This window comes from Callorhinchus milii, unplaced genomic scaffold, assembly GCF_018977255.1.
Source record: "Callorhinchus milii isolate IMCB2004 unplaced genomic scaffold, IMCB_Cmil_1.0 Scaffold2, whole genome shotgun sequence".
Classification (NCBI taxonomy): Eukaryota; Metazoa; Chordata; class Chondrichthyes; order Chimaeriformes; family Callorhinchidae; genus Callorhinchus; species Callorhinchus milii.
Window position 1 is genome coordinate 473,831 of NW_024704743.1, and position 15,910 is coordinate 489,740.

Here is a 15,910-nt window from a genome sequence, read left to right on the forward strand (position 1 = left end):
CAGAAAGTGTGATTTGTTGCAAGAACGAATGAGATAGATTTCTGTTAGGAAATAATATCTGGGGATACAGTATATAGTTTGGGGACACGACATGTCAAGCGACTTCCACAGTATGGTGGAAGGAAAGTGAACTGGATGCACCTTGGTCTTCCTTCGCCAGCAAATCCTTCTGTCCTTAAACCGAGGTGAATATGGACTGTGCTGTTTTTCTCTCTCTCGCTCTCTCTAACCCCCCTAACTCTGGCCTCTCCTGTGTTGCTGACCTTCTAAGCACTGCTGGAATGCAGTCAGGAGCCAGTGGCAACGCTTTGAGCTCCAGCCAAGAGGAGCCTCATTGGGAAGCTTTTCTGAATCAAAGCCAGGAGGTCAAACACAGTTATGTCCGAGAAGCAGCAGATTTAATAACAATAATCCTTGCATTTGATATAGTGCTTTATCGCATCGTCCAGGCATCTCAAAGCGCTTCACAGGATAATAATAATCCTTGCATTTGATAAAGCGCCTTATCACGTCTTCGAGACGTCTTAAAGCGCTTAAAAGTGTAAAGCCAATTGACTTTACAAGGTGTCTCCATTTTTAAGTCTCGTCCCCTGAATCTGAATTTAAAACAGTTTGTTTCAAAGAAATTCAAAAATAATAATCTTTAAATTTGATCATCTCATTTAGACGTCTCAAAGTGTGTCACAGAATATATTGTAAGCGAATTGACTTTGTATTTTGTGGGCGAAACACGACAGCCAATTGCGCACAGCAGTGACCCACAGATAGTCATGGATTGAGTGACCACATTTTTTTTAGGGGATTATTACCGTCGGAAAATCGATCTACCAATCAACTAACAACTAGGTTCCTATTTACTGCTCGGTAAACAGAGGCGTGTGAAGTAAGGAAACCTGCCTAAGGTTTCGCCCCACCTGGGAATCAAACGCAGGTGAGTGCTCTACCCACCACGCTACAGGTCTGCTAATTCTCAGCACTAATCTCTGTGTTCTTTGCAATAACAATGGCTTCAATAAATAATTCTTTGCTAATACATTGGCAAGTCTCAGAGCACTTTATAATAATATTGATAATAATACATCTAATAATATTCTTTGCATTTGATGCAGTGCCTACCAAACAAGTGCTTTATAGGAGTTACTGTAAAGCGGAGTGAAATACTGGGTATGTTGTTGACTAATGCAGCCAATTTGCTCAAGGCAACGCCTAACAAACAGCCATGAAGTGAATGACCAATTTTACCTACTATGATTGTGGCCAGGGCACTGGGTGAGAGAAATTTCCTTCTCTCTTTTGGTTGAGCTCCGGTTTCTTTACAACAACAACAACTTGCATTTATATAGTCCCTTCACGCAGGGCAGCGTCCTGGAGTGCTTGACAGTAGCAGAGTCTGACAACGAGTCGGGGGGGGGGGGGGGAAGAGAGATGACCATAAGCACAATCAAAAAGGAAGGTCTTTAGGTGGGATTTGAAAGTGGTCGGGGGGGGGGGTTAAGGCGGAGGGATTGAGGGAGAAAATATGAATGCGATCTGGAAATCAATCCATTCGGTAATTGGGAGCCGGTGGAGCTCGGCGAGGAATGGTGTGATGGGGGTACGGGTGAGTATGTGGGTGGCGGAGTTTTGAATCAGTTGGATCTTGTGGCTGGTGGACCAACGAGGTGGGCAACACCTTCACCACTGGTCCTGTGCGTGAAGGCAGAGGTTTAATGAGGCCCCGATCGCATGTTGGAACAGGGAGGGAGCTGGGGAGTGGGTTAATCTGGCTGCACTGCATTCCACACGCCTGACATAATCACAGCTTGTCTTGTGGGTTGGTTCTGTGTAAGAGCAGGCAGCAGCGAGTGGCTGGGAGCAGGGGAGGCAACCACTGGCTGGAGAGTAAGCAACAGATGTGCCTCTACACACGCAGCACACACCATATATCATAGACATGTATTGTACACAACAACATCTAATGACATTTACACAGCGCCCGCCTTTCACGTCAGGAGGACGTCCCAAGCGCTGGACAGTCAGGGATTTGGACCCGAGCTGGTGGTTGGGATCAGTAGGGGTTAAGAGGGTGCCAGAAGGCAAGGTTGAAGAGGAGGGTCTTGAGATGGGCCTTGAAGAAGACATGGGAGGGAGTGAGGCGAAGGGACTGTGGAATGGAGTTCCAACAACAACAACTTGCATCCCTCACCCAGGATAGCATCACAGAGTGTTCCCAGCGACTTCTGTTTTTGTTTCAGATTTTCAGCATCTGCAGTATTTAGCCTTTGCTTTGTTGACGCGCTCCCCTACAAACAGCCACTACACATTGCAGCAGGTCAGGCTGCATCTATGGAGAGGGGAAAATGAGTTAATGTTTCCAGTCGATGACCTTCCGTCAGAACTGTTTCGTTAATTGGATTTTTAACGTCTACCTGAACAGGAAGCGGGACCTCAGTTTAACGTCTCGATCTAGAGGACGGCAACTGATTTGTACAGAGGCTTTGGGAGTGGGAGCTGAGCGGTGGGGGTGAGAAGATGACCGAAAGCGCGGTCAAAAAGATTGGTCTTGACATGATAGTCCTTGAGTGGGCTGAGGGAGAGAATTTCCAGAGAGAGTGGGGGGGGGTGCCATATAATAATAATGATGATATAATAATAACAATAATAATCCTTGCATTTGATATTGAGCCTTATCAAGTCTTCAAGGTGTCTCAAAGCATTTCACAGAATATACTGTAAAGTGTGGTGGCTGTAGGTTTTGTGGGCGAATTGAGTACAGCTAATTGGGTACAGCAGTGTCCCACAAACAGTCGTGGATTGAGTGACCAACTTTTTTTTTTTTCAAGGGATTATTATGCCCGGAAAGCGATCCACCAATCGACTAACAACCGGATTCCTACCTATGGCTGGGTAAACAGAGGCTCGATAAAGCATTTAGGTGTGGTCCTGCTCATTCAGTGTCCCCGTGTTGAAGAGTCTCATCATGTCTCAAAGGTATTTGAGCTGCAGGTCTGAACAAGTGAGCCCTGGTTCCTTCGCTAGCGTACTAAACCCTTCACACAGGTGGCTGCCAATGTAGGACACTGCCCCTTAGCTCTGCCACATCAGTGTGTCAGCCTGGCTCAGTGGTAGCTCTTTCTCTCTCTCTCTCTCTCGCGCCCCTCTGAGTCACAAGGTTGTGGGTTCAAGACCCACCTCAGGACTTGGAATCACATGGTCTAAGCTAAACCCACTGCTGTGCGCAAACTGGCTTCTGCATTCCATCCACAGAAATACAGTCACTACGCTTTACAGTGTATCCTATGAAACGCTGTTTCAATCAATTGCGAGGATTGTTTGATTGCATTTGCCTGCATTTTGACGCTTGACAGCAAAGTGCGTTTGAGATGTTTCGAAGTGAGGGACGCTGTATCAAATGCGAGGATTTACTACAAAGGTTGGAGGCCAAGTTATGACACAATAAATAATTTACTGCCCAGTCACTCATACTTTATATTAGTTCTAATGCACTTGGTGGAGTTCAGGGCTTCACCTAATACCAGCTGAGGCTTTTCAGTGATTCACTTCACATTAATATAATGCGTCCAGTTGATTTCAAGTGACCTCAGTGCTTGAGGTGGTTACCTGAAATTTCTGATTCAGGAGATCAGATAAATCATGTGGAGTCCTGTAGCTCAGTGGTTAGAGCACTCGCTTTGCAAGTGAGAGACCTGAGTTCAATTCCAGGCAGAGGGCGAAACCTTGGGCAAGTTTCCTTACTTCACACAGAGCCTAATAATAATCCTCCAAAACCAAAAACAATAATAAATTGGTCATTTTCAATCTACAACTGTTTGTGGGACATTGCTGGGCGCAATTGGCAGCCGCGTTCGCCCACAAATATACAGTCAATTCACTTTACAGTGTGTTCTGTGAAGCGCTTTGGGACGTCCTCCTGACATGAAAAGTGCTATATCAAATGCGAGGATTATTATTATTATTATTATACTGTGGATAGTGGGGGGTGGGAGAGAATGCGGGCGTTATTTACCTCACCCCCCTTGGAGCCCTGTAGCTCAGTGGTTCAAGCGCTCACCTAAACGTCAGAGAATCTTTGTGATGGATTGATGAATGAATGAAGTGATTATATAGACTACGAGGAGCGATTAGATAAACTGAGCATGTTCACACTGGAGAAGAGAAGGTTGAGGGCCGATATGATTACAGTCTTTAAGATTCTGAAGGGAATAGATAATGTAGACCATGACAAGCTGTTTTATCTTGTACCAGAGGACACGGCCTGCAGGGGGGTAAATTCAGAATAAATCTGCGGAAAAACCACCTCAGTGAGCGAGTAATGGAACAGGCTCCCCAGAGAGACAGACGGCAGAAGCAGAAAATATTGTTTGTTTCAAGAACAAATGAGATAGATTTCTGCTAGAAACGAATATCTGGGAATACAGCATGTAGTTTGGGGCACGACATGTCAAGTGACTGCCAGGATGGCAAAATTCTTATGTTCTTATTTGGAATAGCACAGCCGTGAGCTGGTGCACACAGTACGCTAATCAGAAGGCACGAATCCCCACAGTTCAAGGAGCCTCAGTTACAGAGCCGACTCGCTACATGAATATTTCATACCTCTGGAAGGAGCCTGTTGTGAATATATTAATGTGGCGAGTTGTGTTTGTACGTATCTTCGGGTTTACGGGGGTGTGTGCCGGGAGCCTTCAAAGTTTCTTCAGTCATCGTGTTGCCACGGTAACATCGCTAGAGAAAGCCATTCCGCTCAGCAAGTCTGCTCCATCACTTTACGGACATAGCGGCTGGTCTTTTAATCCCGCTTCCTGAAGTTATCAGTGGTTAGAGCGCTCGCCTCTCAAGCGAGAGGACCCGGGTCCAATTCCCGGTCAGGGCGAAACCTTAGTTACCTAACTCCACACACCTGTTTACCGAGGAATAAGTAGAAACCCGGTTGTTAGTTGATTGGCAGATCACTTCCTGGAGTAATAATCCCTCAATCTACCCCCCACCCAAGAAAAAAAATTGCTGTGCGCAATTGACTGCCGCGTTTTGCCCACAAAATACACAGTCAGTATATATTATATCTTTTCTCAAGGCTTCCCAGGTATGTCCACCCATCTATTCACTACTTAAGGATCCCAATCGATTCTGCTTCCCCTGTTGTGTGGACGCTCCACATTCTCACACCCCCTCTCGTTCTTTGAAGCAAAGGTTTCCTGACCTCACGTAAATTCTAAACGGTTTATCTCGCATTGTAAGATTATGTCCCCTTGTTTTGGATGTCTCCACCACAGGTTCAAACCCCACATCGGAATTCTTGAACTCACTCAGTCTCGGCTCAATGTTGGGAGAGCTGTGCTTCATGGTCGGAGATGCCGTCCTTTGGATGAGATGTTAAACCGAGGTTCAGTCTGCCTGTTCAGGCAGATGTTAAAGATCCCATAACACTGTTGAAAAAAAGAGAATAAGAATAATATTCCTAGCATTTGATACAGCGGTTTATCACACCTTCGAGACGTCTCAAAGCGCTTCACAGAATATACTGTAAAGTGAACTGACTGTATATTTTGTGAGTGAAACGGGGCAGCCAATTGGGCACAGCAGCGTCCCCACAAACAGTCGTAGACTGAGTGAACAATTTTTTTGAAGTGACCAAGTTATTTTTATTACGAAGGAAATATTACTCGCGGAAAAAGTAATCCACCAATCGACTAACAACAGGATCCTACTTACCGCTGGATAAACAGAGGCGTATGGACTAAGGAAACTTGAATGTATAATTCGTGGGCGAAATGAAATCGGATTTGGGGTGTGAGGGGTTAATTGACGTCAGTGTGTTTTGGGCAAAGACTTTAATAAATGGCTTCAGGAACCCCTTATCTGGGAGCTGGAGACACACAGGCAAAGTCACAAATCAACTGCCCTGAGCCAGGCTGCCTTCATTCAGCAATTTAGTTTGAGCAAAGGGGCCCCAACATCCTGTCTGAACAGATATCTTTTCATCCCCGTTAATGATCCTTAACACAGATTTACTGTAAATCTCTCTCTCACTCCAGGATATACTACATTTGCTCACCTGCCCAGACACGACCCATTCATTCATTCAGTTCTGTTGGAATTTATGTATTCAGTTGTAAGGCAGAAAGAGGAGAGAGACGGAGAGAAAGAGAGAGAAAGAGAGGGTCTCAGTTCTGTTGGAATTTATGTATTCAGTTGTAAGGCAGAAAAAGGAGAAAGAGAGAGAAAGAGAGGGTCTGAAGCTATTAGGTAGCTTTCTGTTAGGAAATAATTTCTTAGGTTAAGATATATAGTTTGGAATACGACATATGGCCAGGACGGTGGAAGGTGAACTGGATGGATCTAGGTCTTCTTTCGTCGAGCAAATTTGTATGTTTTTATGTACAGGGTGGCTGTGTTAGAACACGTCATGGTTTCCAGAGACATCTATCTAATTTCCTTTCAAAAGAATTTACCCACCACTGCCTCAGCTTTAGGTTACCAGCAGGAGAGACTTTCCAAACATAATAAAATAACAATGATAATCTTTGCATTTGATACAGTGCCTTTCGCCTCGGGAGGACGTCTCAAAGCTTTTCACATAAAGTGAATGGACTGTATATTTTGCGGGCGAAACACAGCAGCCAATTGCGCACGGCAGGGTCCCACAAACAGTCGAGGATTGAGTGACTACGTTTATTATTTTGAAGGGATTATTACCCCCGGAAATGTGACCTGCCAATCAACTAACAACTCACGGGTTCCTACTCACTGCCCATAAACATACAGTCACTACGCTTTACAGTCTATCCTGTGAAGCGCTTTGAGACGTCTCGAAGATGCAACGATTATATGATATATATATTATGTGATGTAATAGAATATATATGTGATAAATAAAACTCTTCTCTGAGCAAAGAAATGCCACTTGTTATATGCGCTTGTACTAAAACAAATAATTTCTATTCCTTTATGGGATAATTAGCCAAATGTTACAATATGTTGAGTCTACATTTATAGCAGAGCCATATGCTATTGCTTGGCAGAATGTTTCCAGAATGTTCTTTTGAGTACTCACTGGTGGAATTAGCTGTGAGCTGAATGAGGTGTGATATCAATGCATCCTTGTCAGGGTTTTAGCCCGGCTCAGTTGGTAGCGCTCTTTCTCTCCCATGTGGGTCTCAATTCCCAATTTCAAGATCCTCACACTCGCCTTCAAATTCCTTCAGGCCCTGGATCCCCCCGACCTGCTTACTCCCCAACCCACCACCCGCCTCCTCCGCTTGACTGGCATTCCTACAATTCCTACAATCAATCTCTGGGATTTTCATGTGCAGGTGGAATGCATGGAATTCTCAGTTCAGTTTGTGTACTCTAAAGCAACGGTGATGGGTTTCCACATGTGTCAGACACCCAGCTGACCAAAAATCACACAGGGTTTACTGTGAGTGACTGTATTTGTCGGCGAGCACAGCAGCCCAACTGTGCATAGCAATGTTCCACAAACAAGCAGAAAACAAATGACCAATTTTACCTGGAGAATGATCTAGCCAGGCCACCGAGAGAGAGAAACTCCCTTCTCTTTTTAAGTAGTGCCATGGGATCTTTAACATCTACCTGAACAGGCACAGACAGGACCTCGGTTTAATGTTTCACCCAAAGGTTGACAATGCGCACATTCCAACACTGCATTGAAGTGTCAGCCTAGACTGTGAGTTGAAATCCCGACATGGGGCTTGAATCCATAACCTCTTGAATCAGAGACGACAGTGCTATCAGGCATTCGCTGTTTTTCCTACAAATCTTTTACAGAATATTCTTTGAAATATTTTGACATTAAGAACGCCAAATGAAGCAAGGATTATTAAGCACTTTGAGAGGTGCTCCCGATCTGAAAGGCTCTATATAATTATAAATTTGAATTTATATTCTATTACACCACATGTGCCTATTATCTTGGGTTCGATTCCCAGGCAGGGAAAGTTTCCTTACTCCACAAAAATGTTTACCTAGCAGTAAGTAAGAATCCGGCTGTTAGTCGATTGGCAGATCACTTTTCCAGGGGTAATAATAATCCCTTTGGTCACTCAATCCATGACTGCTGTGCACAATTGACTGTCGCATTTCGTCCACAAAATATAGTCAATTCACTTTACAGTATATTCTGTGAAGTACTTTGAAATGTCTCGAAGACGTGATAAGGCGCTGTATCAAATGCAAGGATTATTATTATTTATCCATTGTCTAAGTGCTAAGCTCCGCGAGCCGATCACCCTCATCCTCGCCCAGCTTCACTGACTCCGCTACCCCCAGAGCATCGAGTTTAAAATCCTTGTCCTCACTTTGAAGCTCTCCAAAGCCCTGCTCCGCTCTACCTCTGTGACCTTTGCTTCCTTCAAGACCCATCTCAAGACCTTCTCTTCGACCCCACCTTTGTTCACCTTCCCACTCCAACCTGCCCTGCGCTCAGCCCCTCCTGGTCCCAACCCCCTGCTCAGGTGCAAACCCGTGACTATCCAGGGCCTTGGGATGTCTGTTTAATCAGATCCATAGCAGTAATAAGCCCTTCTGAGTACTGATCCATACTGTAAACTGAATAGAATAAAATAACAATGCATTCTGTTGATTATTTTACACGACAACTGTGTATTATCTGGGGTCTGATTCTCATTCCTTGTTCCTCCGACAAACCATTATTGTTTTAAAGCACATTAAACAACAACCCGGTTCCTACTTGGGCTAGATAAGTACATGAGGGAGAGAGGAAATAGAAGGTTATGCTGAGGAAGGGCAGGAGGAGGCTCATGTGGAGCATAAACATTGGTATAGACCAACCAGTTGGGCTGGATGGCCTGTTTCTGTGCTGTATAGCACTCACTGCGAGGTAAACAGGAGCACGGAGTAAGGAAACTTAAGGTTTCGCCCTTCCCGGGAATTGAACATTCCCTCTTGCGAGGCGTGTAATCTAAACAACACACTACAGAACTCCATGCTGGTCTTGTTAGTGGCGCTGCCCTTCAGAATAGATTTTAAATGGTCTTTCTGTATACCTCTTCAAAAATTTAAGACATTAAAAATTCCCGTGGCACAATTTGAAAGGGTATTTTTTTTTCCCGTATCGCTGACTTCATGAATGCTCATTAGATCTTACTGTGTGCAAATTGGTTATCACATGTACATCCAAATACAGACTTGAATTGACAGTAATTCCCTGTAAAGTGGTTTTTGTGGAGTCCTGTAGCTCAGTGGTTAGAGCACTCGCTTTGCAAGCGAGAGACCGGAGTTCAATTCCAGGCAGAGGGCGAAACCTTGGGCAAGTTTCCTTACTTCACACACCTAATAATAATCCCTCCAAAACCAAAAACAATAATAAATTGGTCATTTTCAATCTACGACTGTTTGTGGGACATTGCTGTGCGCAATTGGCTGCCGCAAATATACAGTCAATTCACTTTACAGTGTGTTCTGTGAAGAGCTTTGGGACGTCCTCCCGACGTGAAAAGCGCTACATCAGATGCGAGGATTATTATTATTATTATTAAACGATAATGGTTTGTCAGAGGGAGCCAGGAATGAGAATCAGACAGACAATGAATGCACAGGTGCGGTGTAATACAATCAACAGAATGCGTTGTTATTTTATTCTGTTCAGTTTGCAGTGTGGAGCATGACTCAGAAGCCTTGTTGCTGCTGTGGATCTGATCAAAACCCCTAACCAAGCTGTCAATCGAACGCGCTCGGTGTCAAGGCGCCCCCTGAGAGAGAGAGAGAGAGAGAGACAGAGGGCAGTCAGGTTGCAGGTCCAAACACACCACAGGCTGCAGAGCTCAGCTATCACTCGTTCAGCTGCAAGGCTTCTTCAGTTCAGAATCTGTTTTTTAAAAAAAAGATCAATTGGCTGCCGCGTTTCACCCGCAAAACCCACAGTCACTACGCTTTACCGTGTTATCCCGTAAAAGCGCGTCTCGACAACATGACCAGATGCTGTTTCGAACGCAAGGATTGTTAAATAATAATAATAATCCTTGCATTTGACGTAGCGCCTTATCACGTGCTTTCAGACGCCTCAAAGCGCTTCACAGAATACACCGTAAAATGTATGTTTTGTGGGCGAAAGCATTATTATTTATTTCGCCTTTTGCTTCTCCCCGGTGCAGATTTTTGCCTGCAATTGCACAGTCACTACGCTTTTACACGATCACCCACCACCAGCGCAGTAACCAAATGCAAGGATTATTCTTATTTCAACAACGTACGCCCTTCACGCGGGGTAGCGTCTCGGAGCACTTAACAGTGGCGGAGCAGGGCGCTTAATGGGGAGGTGACCGCATGCACGGTCTTCAGGTGTGATCTGAAAGCGGGGAAGGAAGAGGCAAGGCAGAGGGATTGAAGGAGAGAGTCATAAAGGTTTGGGGCGCAGTCCCGAAAGCACAGTCGCCCATGATGGAATGGAGAGGTCGAAGGACGAGCAGGAGGCCTGAGCTGGATGAGCGAAGGAGTTGGGTAGAGGAGAGGGGAATGAGTTCCAAGTGGCTGATGTTAATTTCATATGACAGGTATTGTATAAAATGAACAGTGTTAAGGTTATTAACAATGCACGTCTCTCACTTTTACGACATCCTCAAAGCTGCCTTTCAGTTCAATTATAAAAAGAAATAATAATAATAATTCTTGCATTTGATATCACGCCTTATTACAACATTGAAAGAACGTCAAAGCGCTACTGAAAAGTGAACTGACAGTGTCCTTTGATGGACGAAATGCGGCAGGGAGAGAGAGAGGGGGGGAGAGGAGAGAGAGGGGGGGAGAGAGAGAGAGAGGGGGGAAGGAGAGAGAGAAGGGGGGGGGGAAGAGAGAGAGAGAGAGAGAGGGGGGGAAGGGGGGACCTCCTCCTCACTCCCCCTCTCTCTCCCACCCCCCTCCTCCTCTCCTCTCTCCCCTCCTCCCACTCCTCTCTCCCCACTCCCTCTCCTCACTCCCCACCCCCTCACTCCCCTCCTCTCTCCCCTCCTCACTCCCCTCCTCCTCTCCTCTCTCCCTCCTCACTCCCCACTCCCTCTCCTCACTCCCCTCCTCCTCTCCTCTCTCCCCTCCTCACTCCCCTCCTCCTCTCTCCCATCCTCCCCTCCTCACTCCCCTCCTCCTCTCCTCTCTCCTCACTCCCCAACCCCTCTCCTCACTCCTCTCCTCACTCCCCTCCTCCTCTCCTCTCTCCCCTCCTCCTCTCCTCTCTCCCCTCCTCCTCTCCTCCACTCCTCTCTCCTCACTCCCCACCCCCTCTCCTCACTCTCCTCCTCTCCTCACTCCCCTCCTCTCCTCACTCCCCTCCTCTCCTCACTCCCCTCCTCTCTCCGCTCCTCCTCTCTCTCCCATCCTCCCTCCCCTCCTCCTCTCCTCACTCCCCTCCTCCTCTCTCCTCTCTCCCCTCCTCCTCTCCTCACCCCCCTCCCTCACTCCCCACCCCCTCTCCTCACTCCCCTCTCCTCTCCTCTTTCCCCTCCTCCTCTCCTCACTCCCCTCCTCCCACCCTCCTCCCCCCTGATACAGACGGTGGTGACAGTTCCGCTTTCCCCCTCTCTCCCCCGTGGCCTCGGGTTCCACATACACCCTGGGGAGAGGCAGTGGCGGCGGGAACAACTCAGTCCCCCTCTCCCTCCTCTCTCCCCTCCTTCCTCACTCCCCTCTTCCTTTCTCTATTTCTTCTGCTCATCCTTCCCTCCGCTCTTCCTTCCCTCATTCCTTTCTCTCTTCCCTCCCCTTCCCCTTTTCCTTCCCTCCCTCCTTCCTCTCTTCCTTCCCTCCCTCCTTCCTCTCTTCTCTGTCTCCTTCCTCTCTTCCCACCTTCCTCATTTCCTTCCCTCCCTCCTTCCTCGCTTCCTTCCCTCCCTCCTTCCTCTCTTCTCTGTCTCCTTCCTCTCTTCCCACCTTCCTCATTTCCTTCCCTCCCTCCGTCCTCGCTTCCTTCCCTTCCTCTCTTCCCTCCCTCCTTCCCCTCTTCATTTGTGCTCTCTCCTTTTTTTTTCCTTCGCCTCAAACCCTCGTCAGGTCTCCAACATGGAGGGAAAGCCTCGAACGTCTGTCAGATTCAAAAAGCCAAGAAAATGTGCCCCATCTGTTTCAAGGAACCCTCCTCCTTACCCTTTCTCCTTCCTTCTTCCTCCCTTCCTCCCTCCCTCCCTCTTCCTCCCTCCCTCCCTCCCTCTTCCTCCCTCCCTCCCTCCCTCTTCCTCCCTCCTTTCCTCCATCCCTTCTTTCCTCTAACACCACCACCTCCTCTTGCTCTTCTCCTGCCCAGGATGCGAACAAGGAGCAGGACATGGATGATAAAAAAAAATGAGAGCAGAATGGGACAGAAGCAGCTGTCAAACAAAATACTGCGCACCAGAGAGAGGATAGACAGACAGACACACAGAGGCACAACAACAACAACAACATCCTTCAACCAGGTGCAGTATTGCTGAACCTTACAGCACAGAAGGAGGCCATTTGGCCCATCGTGGCTCTTCGAAAGATCTACCAACAGGGGAGTCCCACTCCCCCACTCCTACCCCAACTAGTCCCCACTCCCCCGCCCTTACCCCAACTAGTCCCCACTCCCCCGCTCCTACCCCAACTAGTCCCCACTCCCCCGCTCCTACTCCAACTAGTCCCCACTCCCCCGCTCTTACCCCAACTAGTCCCCACTCTCCCGCTCCTACCCCAACCAGTCCCCACTCCCCCGCTCCTACCCCAACCAGTCCCCACTCCCCCGCTCTTATCCCAACTAGTCCCCACTCCCCCGCTCCTACCCCAACTAGTCCCCACTCCCCCGCTCTTACCCCAACTAGTCCCCACTCCCCTGCTCTTACCCCATAGCCCTGCAAAACTTTTCCTTTTCAAATTCAAATGCTGTATATACAGTCTGTACTCAGTAAACCTGTTTCAGTTGGGATCATAAATACATTAATAATAATGTATAATAGTATAAAAATCCTTGCATTTGATACAGCGCCTTATCACGTCTTCGAGACATCTCAAAGCGCCACAGGATGTTTATGATTTGGGGGTATTGCTAAAAAGGGATTCTTCGATGGGGAATCTAAAATGGGGGGGGTGGGGGGGTGGGGGGAGAAGGAATGGGTGACTTTCCAGTCAAGTGGATGTGTGTGTCAGCCTAGCCTGGTAGGATTCTGGTCTCAGTCATGTAATTAGGGTCCTAACTCTCAGTCCAGTGCATTGCTGGAGGGGTGCTGCACTGTGGTAGGTGACCAGTCGTTTTATTTGGGGGATTGTCAGCCTGGACACCGGGGGAGAGACACTCCCTTTTCTTTTCAATAATTGCCAGGAGAACTTCATCGTTTCCCGAAACGGGTATAGGCAGGACCTCAGGTTTATGTCTTAATTTTAGCACAGTACCTCTGACAATGCAACACTCACCAGTAGGGCTCTGGCTTGTCATCCTAGATGTGAAGTGAGCCCATAGCCTTCTGACCTCAAGGAAAAACTGCTACTCGCCAATCAAGCGTACAGCTTAATTAATGACAGATCAACATAAAAATCCTCACTCTCGCTTACAAATCCCTACACTGAAATATATAGCTGGGGTTGTTCTGTGTTGATAGGGATGGCTTTCTTTGGATGAGATGTGAGGGTGCCTGTTTAGGGTGATTCACTTCATTCGATAACCATCAATTGGGGTGATGGTGGATGGCCCTAAGTGTGGTATTATAGCTGTACAAGACTTGAATGGGGACCTTGAAGGTATTGCTTGATAGACACAGGGAGTATCTGATCCAATTATTGATTTGTATCTATCTAAGGGTGGTGGGCACCAAGTTTTGTTTGGATCTGGTCTGGAACGCACTGCCTCAAAGGCTGATCATTGCAGATTCAGGAGAAGGGTCTCCTGTGCTGTAGGATTCTGTGATTTTATGACCCTGTCTTTTGGGACTGTATTAGGAAGGAGTGTTCAAATCTCTCTTCAACAACAGCAAGGCCCCAATGTAGGTTGAGTTAGTGTAACAACAAGAACAAATGACATTTGTATAGCGCCTTTCAAGTCTGCTGGACAGTCAGGGATTTCCCCACCCGAGCTGGTGGTTGAGATCAAGGTAGGATGTGGAGGCTTTGTAAACAGGCTTTACATCCAGTGGAGTCTTGTAATGTAGTAGTTAGAGCGCTCGCCTCGCAAGCCAAAGGACCTGGGTTTGATTCCTGGGCAGGACGAGCCCTCAGGCAGGCTTCCTCACTCCACACACGCACAAGGCTCTGTGTACTCTGAGCCTTGGGATGACAGCTGCTGGAAGAGCGCGCTACAAGGTCTCGGCAACGGAATTCCCATAGGTTTGGGAATCTCGGATTGAACTGATTTGGCAGTGCTTCGTTTTTTGACGTCTTGCACTATTCGGACATGATTTGCAGGTCAACTAACATGCCTAGGTCTCGTTCAGCTTCTTTTCTGGCAATGTTAACAGCTGTTTGAAATAACAGGACAGAAAAGCACAGTGAAATTAAGACCACATTTGTGTTTCATTGCCCTAAATACTTCAACACAGAAATCCTCTTTAGAGCTTTTTAGCCGTAGGCTTTTTAGCCATTCTCGTTCCACTCTGAAAATCGAGAATTCCCCTCACTTTAACCTCTATTCCCCACCTTTAAGTCCCACCTTCATCTATATCTTTGACTGCGCTTTCATTCATGTTTCCCCATCCGCAGCTCAGGCTATCAGCCAAGTCTCTAAAGTGCTTTGATGTGAAATACGCTATATAAATCTGACTTATACAGGGAAGCCTGGTGTGCTAAAAAAAATCGGTTGTTAAGTCGATTGGCAGATCGCTTTCTGGGTTAATAATCCCTTCAAAAAAAAATAATAATTTGGTCATTCAATCCACGAGTGTCTGTGGGATATGCTGTGCGTAATTTTCCACTGTGTTTCTCCCCTAAATTATACAGTCAATTAACCTTACAGTGTATCTTGTGAAGGGCTTCAAGACGACTCCACCTTAAGCATTCTGGGGCTCTACCTTGCATGAAAGGTGCTACATAAATGCAAGTTGTCATCTGAAAAAACGTGATAAGGCGCCATATGAGATTTAAGGATTATTATTCTAAATTTTTTTTCAATGACTTAGAGAAAGGAAATCGAAAGCAAGATTACAAGATACACCAAGGCAGCTCATTTTTAAAAAAATGGCTCAATGAACTGAGCTTTTTCCAGGAGTGTTTGCTATAATAAGTTGTTACATTATATTCGTAATTTGAAGCCTCGTGTATATATATATATATAGATATATACATACCTGTCTCCTTTTATTGATTTATTTCTACCAATTTCTTTGTAAAGGTCAGACAATTTCAGAATACTTTTGCTAATACTCTTCCATTCTTGAGACATCTTCCAAGAGGCACATCAGATTGCCTGAGAGGAACAGTTATATTTGGGGAGAAATATCTGTAGCAGGCGTTTTCGCCCATCGTTAAAAAATCTTCCCTGGCCCCATCCCTGCTCTTCAACTACTGCTCCATCTGCTTCCTCATCCTCCTTGACCCCTCTACTGCCTTTGACACTGTCGACCATTCTAGCCTCCTCCACCGCCTCTCCTACATGGTCCTGTCCTTGCCTGGTTTAAAGCCTATCTTTCACACCATCTCCGCTTTCTCGCCACGAACGGCTTCTCCTCCAGGCCCTGCACGGTATTGTACAGTGTTCCTCAGTGTTTCTACTCTGTTGGATAGCGCGCCAACCAAGTCCTTTCCACCCTGATATTTTAGGTATCATGTTGACAGATTATTTGAAGTTTCTTTCAAGACTTCTTCACGTATCATTATCCATTTAAACACACACACTCCTCCTCCACCATCTCTTTATTCACTGACCCTCTTGGGGTTTAAACGGAGGAAGCATCTCACTGCTGACAATGAAAATACGCCATTCCTTCAAGAGGAGAAAACATCT